Here is a 9,296-nt window from a genome sequence, read left to right as displayed (position 1 = left end):
TTCATTCCATTTACTAGCTTGCCTTAGACACAAAACTAATGCCAATCTTTTATTTAATAATCTGATTGATTAGCTTGCCCGCCATTATCTTCTTATGAGTATAAAAAGACAACACCAATGGATCTGCAAACATATCAGCGAGCCAAGCACACTGTAAACTACAGTAGAGCTTCCGCATGGCATTCCGTATACCGTCGGCCTTTGTCTGGCTTAACATGAATCTGCTGATAATTTTATTGCTAAAAATGGCAGATCATTATACCCCAGTTTTAGCTGCTACTGGTAAGATAGAAGATGCTCTTCAAGAGCCAACAGTGCCCCTGCTCAATTATTTAAAAGTTTCCAAGTTTTCTGAAGGGTATGCCAATCTCTGGGGAGGTCAACACCAAAATGTTTCAGAAGATGGTTACTCTGTTACAATCAGAATAGATAGGTCATCCGATAAGACAGCATTACTAATGCATTTTTCTCTTTTTGGGGGTTAGCAGCTTTAATTTAAAATTTAAAATTGAATTGAATGGAATGATGAGGATTGCAGGTAGTGGGTTCAAATCAAAAGAGGCATACATGTATGGCTTCTTCAATGCTGCTGTTAAACTCCAGGCGGGGTATACTGCATGGATCATCACTTCATTCTATGTATGTACTGTAAAACCCATGAATGCAATTAGGATTAAACTGGACTATTTAGGGTCATAAGAGATAGGTTTCTAGGACCCATTAGGGCTTGGCCAGTGGAAGGTTGTCTGTTCAAAACCCAGGCCCAGGTTATGGTACCAGCTGACCCAAATTTACTAAATCAGGGGTTATAATGCAATTCTTGTTTTTCATCAATTGAATGTGATACATGTTTTTAATGGGTGATTTGCAATGATTAGCTGTCGAACAACCAAGTTTATCAAGGATGGCACGATGAAATAGACATGGAATTCTTGGGAACAATACCTGGAGAGCCATACAAATTGCAGACCAATGTTTAAGGCAATGGTACGGGAGATGGAAATCTGATAGGCAGAGAACAACATTTCATCTATGGTTCGACTCAACTCAGGATTTCCACAGCTACAGCTTTCTCTGGACGCCTTCTCAAATCCTGTAATTTTTTTTTTCCTTTCCTCATAATCTCACATCAGAACTGACAAAAGATTCACAAGCTAATATGCTGCAATTTGTAACTTATTGTTGTTCTGGTTACAGATTTTTGGTGGATGGTATCCCCATAAGGAGGTTTCCTAAAACAGAGAGCCTTGGAGTGATATACCCATCAAAGCCAATGTCTGTGTATGCAACAATTTGGGATGCGTCTTCATGGGCCACAGATGGAGGGAGATACAAGGCCAATTATAGCTATGAGCCCTTCCTTTCCACTTTCTCCAACTTCCAAACGATTGGATGCAATGACAAGGATAACTACTGTTCCAAAGTGCTCATAGATAACTGTTTGGTTTCCCCGTATCTGAACAAAAAGCAAATCGTTGATCTGAAATATGTTCGAAAGAATTATCCCAAGGGCACCATGCCTGAATGCTCAGCACAAGAAGGCCAATTAAAAGAACTGAATATTCTACAAAATCAACAGAAAATAGGAGGCTTTTAAAATAAAAGAAAGGAATATCCAATCATAATAATGGCACTGTTTATCCAGCATATTGGATGTGTATTAGACTGTAAATAACTCTTAAATAATGTTACGTAAAAGACATTATAAAGTTATGTAAAAACTATTGGGTTATTATTTTTCTCATCTATTTATCTCATAAACTGAGTTTAAAATTGATCACAAGTTTTATTTGATTCTTTAAGGGTTTAAATAATTTTATTTTTTTATATTTTTTAATAAGAACTATTTTGTTTTCAATAATATTAATAACATTATGTTCTTTAGAAATATGAAATTTTCACAGTTCATAATGTCCTATTTAATGATTTTTCTGGATTCAAACTCTGTAGATTTTTTTATGTCCAACATTTTGGATCAAATTCTATACTTAGGCACCTGGGTCTGCTAAAACTTTCACTTCTCTTTTCTCATGCTCTCATTCCAAATATGTACATGGTTTGAATCCCTAAAAATCAATACCTAGAATAGTATGTTCATTATTAAATGTCTTAATATGTTCAGTACTTGGGTTTTAAATGTATAACTAAAAGCAAGTGGTAAATTTTTTTATTTCATGATCACAACATTAGATGCTTCTCCTTCGTTGTTATTGTAGGTTGACTCTTGATGTAAGAATTAATTAAATTTTATAAACCAATATATTTCTAAAATTGTAAAATATAAATTATTTATGTTTAAATATGCATCTAGTATGTTTTTAAAATTTTAAAACATAAACTATATATGTTTAAATTTTATCTAGTATGCATTTTGACTTGGGCTTTTGTATCATATACTTGTGGAATATAAGCTTAAAGAAAAACTTATTTTTGATGTCTAAGTCTTCAACATAAAAATTCTCTTGTTGAAAGGAATTTATTTTTAGCAAGCAAGCATAGTTTCTATATAAAAATGACGTACATGTGAGCTAGTATAACATAAGTGAGTCTCATTATGAAGACATGAGACAAGTTTAGTAAAAAGATATAATTTCTCTAAGAAACAAGATCATGATTTGAAAAACTTAAGGGAACAAAATAAGAATATTCAAGAGAAAAACCTTTAAGGTTATTTAGATTAATCAATGTAAGAAGGTAATCACACTCAAATAATTTACCTATAATAATTAAACTTAGAAATAAATATTGAACTATATTGAAATAGACATTACAATTGACAAATAGAGTAGATGTTCTAGCTCTATATATAACAATGAGTATTTTTCTATAGTTTGTATTTAGTGATACAAATCAAATCTCTATTATTAGATTTGAGTTAGTGGAGCTCCAATAGTCTAGGAAATGTCTTGCACTCTATCAAGTTAAGAATCATGTGTGTAAACTTGTTCTAGAAATTGATATAATTTAATCTAGTTCTATGGCCTTTAACTTAGTACTTTAAGTGCTTATTTTTATTTTTCCTTTGTGTATATAAAAAGGGTAGTTTTTAAAAGTACTATACTTCCTATGCTAGATACTTACGGGTGTTTGGTCAAATCAACATATCGGAGTAAAAAATATACCCCTACTTAGAATGTGTTAACCTCACAATAGTCATTGATGATAAGGGAAAAAGTAGGGATGCAAAACAAAGGTTCTAGAATGAATAATGGAATCTTTCATCCTATTTTAGTTTCTCCTTTGATTTAATATAAATGGAGAGAACTTTACTTCATGTGCTCTTTATAATGGACTCATGGTGAAACGCGATTGCTTGGTAAACTAGCAACATGATTGTAGGATTGAATGATCAAATAGATAGAATTCAATTATAAGATATAAAGAAAAGATGCAATGTTGATTAAAGGATAATATTTAAGGGGGATAGAGACATGTATTGAAGTTGCATTCATGTGAAAAGTGCCTCATAAGGTGTAAGAGTAGGTTTGTTCACTCATGTGTGAGCACTATGATACGTATAATAGGTAGGGTTTCCACACATGTGTGAGTGGGGAGTAGGTAACTAATAATCATCACATGTGTGAGCACTAAGATAAATTCAAACAAATGCTAGATGATGGTGGAATGGAGGATATTGTAGAGCTAAATTTTGGAGAAAATATTAATGAAGATTAATAAGCCTAAATCAGTTAATTAAGTAGATATTAAAAATTGATTTAGTAGGAGGATTTAACATATAAGATTAATATTAGTTAAATAAATGTAAATTTATTTTATTTAAGTTGATAGATATTGAAATAATAAATGATTATTTACTTAATTAATAGCCAAGAAAGGTAAAGGAAAATGTGGTTAGGTATGGATATATTTAGGTGTCTAATTTTTCTCTCTTTGATATGACCATTAATGTAAGAAGTGGAATTGTATAAAAGGAGAATAAAATGTAGTATAGACTAATCATTGAATTGACAAGGAGGGATGATAAGGAGGAAATTTGGTAGGACCCCTCGAGAAGATATGTGGGTTTGAAGAACACAATTTTACTCTTGAAATGATGAGAGGATTGGATGATTAAGGTTAAAAGGATAGACGAAAAATGGATGGAAGAAAATAAGGATGAAGGAAAGATGGATAGAGAGGAAAGATGGATGATAGTCCATACATGTTTTTGTGGTTTAATAAACCTTTCAATTTGATATAGTACTTGAGATGATGCACCAAGGTATAAGTAATTAGGGTTATGATGTGCCAAGCAAGTGAGATAACGATGAAATGCAAACATATAACTTATGACACCATGATATGAAAGATAATGATACCACATATGTGATATAGAGGATGGATTATAATATTATTCCTCACATAATCCAACACTCGCAATTGATCTTGAGCATAAATCAATGTTAGTTTCTTCACCATTAGGTTTCTTTCCTAGTAGACCTTCAAATAGGGTTTTACCACTATAACTTCCAATGTAGGCATGATATAAAATGTAAAAATAGTTTTAGATACCCATTTGGCTCTTACAGAAGATAATTCAAAATCGTGTAGGTTTTCTTTTTATGGAAAGGGTCAAAATTTGATTGTTCTCTCTTCTATTAAGCCTAAAAAAGTGCAGCGAATCAACCTTTTTTGGCCATAAATTTTGTTGTAGAATTAACATAGAAGATATAAGACCATTTTTGGATACCTATTTGGACCTTATACAACATATATTACAACCAAGGTAGGTTACTTTGTACAGAAACCTTGTAAAATTGATTTGTTTATTCACTATTAACCTAACTAGGGTTTCAAGTTGCTTGTCAAGAAAATGCAATAACTTTTGATCTACTCAATGAAATAAGATGAAACCAACTTTGTCAAAAAATAGACTCATTCCTCTTAAATATCTAATTATTTTCAAGTATGTACATACTCTTACAATTCCGTAGAAAATAGAAAAATAGATAAAAATGTGTTCAGATTATAGAATTTATTGATGTTCTCTTATTTCAAATACTCCTCCAAATCAACAACGAACCTATTTATTATCAAAAGTTCTTTCTCAACATGTCAGGAGAAGAAGTAGGAGCAGGAGCAGGAGTTAGAGCTAGAGTAGGCATGGGAATTGGTTTAGGTTTGAATTTACTTTCCGCTGGATCTGGGAGCCCAGGAGAACCCCCCCTAATCCTTTGGATGGGGCCTCAAATGATACTTGGGATGGTGGTACCAATACTACCAAAGGTTTTTCTGTCACCTCTGACAAAACTGGTGAGGTTGAGGGCCCCAATAATAAGACTCCCTTTGTGGAATGCAACAAGAAATGGGCCTCTTTTTTTTCAACAAATATTAAAGGCAAGTCCATTTCACCGGTATCGCATAAGGTGGACCAGGACTCTGGCGCTTGCTCCATCTCCATTCTAGACAATATTGTAGATCAGAATATGGCTCATATGCATTTGGTCTTGGTTGGAAAATTTATCGGCCCACGCCTAAATATTGAGATTGTTTGATCTTGGGTGGCGAGGAAATGGAAAGGTAAAGGTTAAACTGATGTTGTGGCTATGGCTACTGGCTTCTTCTCCTTTTCATTCTCTTGTGAGGAATATTTTTGATCTGTTCTGGGGGGAGGTCCTTGGATGGTAGGAAAAGCTTCGTTGGCCCTTAAAAAATGGGAACCGGGTTTTAATCCCAAAGATTGGGATGTAATGAAGCCCCTATCTAGTTTAGACTGCCTGGTTTACCCATGGAATTATGGGGAGAAGAAATTTTTGCAGGTATTGTTGCCTGCTTTGGGGAGCTAATCTCAGTCGACCCAATGACTGCAACAAAAAGACGGCTGGTCTATGCCAGACTATGTGTTAATGTCAAACAGTCCTCAAACCTACCTTTTGAGGTAGATATTTTCTCCAAGATCAGTAGATGGGTGCAGAAAGTAGAGTATAAATCCATCCCCTTTGGATGTTTCCACTACAAAAAAGTTGGTCACTGTGCCAGGCAGTGCCTGTCTAAGCCAAAGAAGGAATGGAGAAAAAGGAATGAGCCACTCTTAGAAAAGAAGGATGCCCTAGCCGCAGAGCCTTCCTCGATTGTTTTGGGCTCTAATCTAGTTGGTTATAGACTTGAGCCAATCATTCTAGCTAATGTTGACCCAAGTAGCTTGGACCCTGTGGAGATTGTTGGGGAACCCTCTGCTGTGAATGCCCCCCGCATGGACGAGGTTTCCCCAACCTCTACTGGATCTGCCTCGGATATTCCCATTTAGTTGATTATTGATATGGATAACTCTTTTGAGTTGAATCCCCAGACCTACCCCTTGCAGGATCATCCTCCTGAAGACCCCACTCCTTTTATTGAGGTCAAGCCCAAAAACAAAAGAAGGAACTCTCATATTGGCCAAATTACCCTGACTCTTGGGGAGGTCTTAACCAAAAACAAACAAAGAATGGACTGTGGGTCAGATACAAGGGGGGTGGGGAGACCTTCTAATGCAGTTAGCAGAGATAGACAGAGCTGGGTTGCCATTGTAGACGAAGCTCAAAGAACATTATTAGATATGGGGATGGGATCCCCCCCTCATGCAAAATGAAGGTCATCTCATGGAATATAAGGGAATTAAACCACCCCCATAAGAATGACCTTCTGTCTAATTTTTTCGGAGATCACAAGCCTGCTATTTGTCTTGTCCAAGAAATGAAAATGCCTGGTAGTAAAGCGGAAAAACTCAAATTGGTGATTTTTGGAGATTGTGGTGTTCACTGTGTGGATGCTGATGGTGCTTCAGGAGGTATTGCCACCCTTTGGAATCTGAGACTGCTATGTGGTAAGGTGGTTCTCTCTTCTCCCAATCACATTACTACTAGATTCTTTAATCTTAAAGATGGATCCTCCTAGATCATTTCCAACATATATGCTACTAATGGGAGATCAACTATAGGAAATCTCAATGATCTTCCATTTGCCTTGCCAGATCTCTCTTCCCTAATGAGAAATTGATCCTTTTGGGTGATTTCAATACCCCTCTTTCTAATCTAGAGAAATCTGGTGGTTTATCTATTTCTATTGATAGTAGACAAGACTTGGCTGACATGATCAACTCTTTGAGCCTTTTAGAACTTGATCTTATTGGGGCCAAATTCACCTGGTCCAATAGACGTAGTGGGGAGGATCTTATTTAGGTCAAGCTTGATAGGGGTCTTATCTCTTCGGATTGGCTCTGGATGGCTTCCTGCAGACTCAATGCCTTAGCCCGTGTTGGATCAGATCATTTCCCCATCTACCTCTCGATCTCTTTATTGTCTGGCAGAAAGGCGTACCCCTTCAGATTTGAGAAAATGTGGTTGATGGCCTCGAAAATAGAGGATAAAATTTTAGAGTGCTAGAATATTGATATCCAGAGAACGGCTATGTTTCGTATAGCCAAGAATCTCTCCAATGTTAAGTCTAATATTCAACGCTGGAATAAATCCACTTTTGGCAACATCTTCAAAGCTAAAGAGAATCTCAAACTAGATCTTGCGGAGGTTCAAAAGAATATCCAAGCTTACGGGTTTGATATAGATGTCTCGAATAAAGAAATTGATATTTTGACCAAATTACATGATATTATCTCCAAAGAAGAATAATTTTGGAAGCAGAGATCTAGAGCCTTATGACTGAAAAGAAGTGACCAAAACACTAAGTTATTCCATATAACGACTCTTAATCATAGGGCTACTAACAGAATAAACAAAATTCAAATTGGGCAGAGATGGGTTGATAAGCATGATGAGATTTGTCAGAAAGCCATCAATTTTTTCTCCAAGCTCCTTTTTGTGGATGACCCTCTTGATTCTTCAGCTCAGATTGAAATCTTGCAGGAAATTCCCTCCATCCTCTCTAGGGACATGAACTTGGAGCTTACCAGAATCCCCACCCTTGAGGAAGTTCGCAATGTTGTTTTCTCTTTTCAAGGTAACAAGGTCCCCGAACCTGATGGTTTCCCTCTTTTTGCCTTTCAAAAATTTTGGTAGATTATCTGCTCTGATGTGGTCACTATTGCTCAAGAATTTTTTGGATCCTGCTCTGTCCTTAAGGAACTGAACAACACCTTCCTAGTCCTCATCCCTACGAAATCTGACACTTGCGCTTTTTAGGATTTTAGACCTATTAGCCTTTGCAACTCTATTTATAAAATCTTCACCAAGATTCTTGTGTATAGGCTTAAGATTTTCATCCCCTCTTTAATCTCTAAACATCAAAATGGGTTTGTGCCTAGGAGGCAAATCCTGGATTCTGCTATTATGGTTCATGAGAACATCCACTCCCTTTCAATTAATAACAAGTCGAGTTTTCTCTTGAAACTTGACCTGCTGAAAGCTTTTGATAGAGTTAATTGGTGTTTCCTCCTCAGAATCCCCAGGGCCTTTAGATTCAAAGATAACTTCATCCAGATCATTGAGAAATGTGTTTACACCCCAAAATCTCTATGTTGATTAATGAATCTACCTCCGGTTTTTTCTCTGGGTCTAGGGGCATAGGACAAGGGGATCCTATATCTCCTTTCCTTTTCATTCTGATGAGTGAAGCTCTCAGTAGAATTATTCAAAGGGAGATCAGAAATGGAAATATTACGGGCTTTCGGCCCTCCTCTCAGGCCGCCACTTTCTCTCACCAACAATTTGTTGATGACACTCTCTTGATGGGGGTGATGAGCTTAAAATATGCTCATAATTTGGATGTTATGATGAACTTTTAAATGCCTTTGCTTTTGTTATTTCATGAATATTCAGACTTTGTTGAAACCTTTTTGGGATATCCTGTAGCAAGATACTTTTATATTCCTGTAGCTCTTTGTGTTGACTTGATTGCATTTATTGCCCCGTTGACTCCTTAAACTGACTGATATATCGTATACAGTTTTTGAATGATGAAGTGAATTTAAATGTGTGATTAATGAATAGATATCGTGTATGTGCCATACGCCTTTTTCTGTTGCCTGTTACCTTTTGTTTCGCAGGTTGTTGAGGAACGATCGAGTCAAGCGCAGCCGATCTCGGCCTTGCAATAAAGTCCATTTCCTACACGACTTCGAGGGAGCTCCGGCGAAGACTCTGTGACCGAAACAATGGGAAAGAATTTTAATGGCAGTTAATTGGGAAAGAGTGGAGTGCTAGATTCTCTCTGGATCGGGTTGAACGCATAAATTCATTTATGAAGTTTGTTCCTTGACTCAGGGATATATTTTACTCCCACGTCTTTCTTTGATGAAGTTAGTTAGTTAGTTGCTCTCCTGTTTTGAAATAAAGCTCTCCTCCTGCGCGAGAGAGAAGGGA

The 9,296-nt window shown here is 36.2% G+C and overlaps 1 pseudogene; it reads left to right on the top strand.

Annotated features, from left to right (window-relative positions):
* The first annotated feature begins 245 nt into the window (after positions 1–245).
* LOC131071647 (probable xyloglucan endotransglucosylase/hydrolase protein 32) lies at positions 246–1,597 on the top strand (annotated as a pseudogene).
* Positions 1,598–9,296: the final 7,699 nt, after the last annotated feature.

The sequence above is a fragment of the Cryptomeria japonica genome, chromosome 9 (assembly GCF_030272615.1).
Source record: "Cryptomeria japonica chromosome 9, Sugi_1.0, whole genome shotgun sequence".
Taxonomy (NCBI): Eukaryota; Viridiplantae; Streptophyta; class Pinopsida; order Cupressales; family Cupressaceae; genus Cryptomeria; species Cryptomeria japonica.
This window is presented reverse-complemented; position numbering and strand designations above follow the sequence as displayed.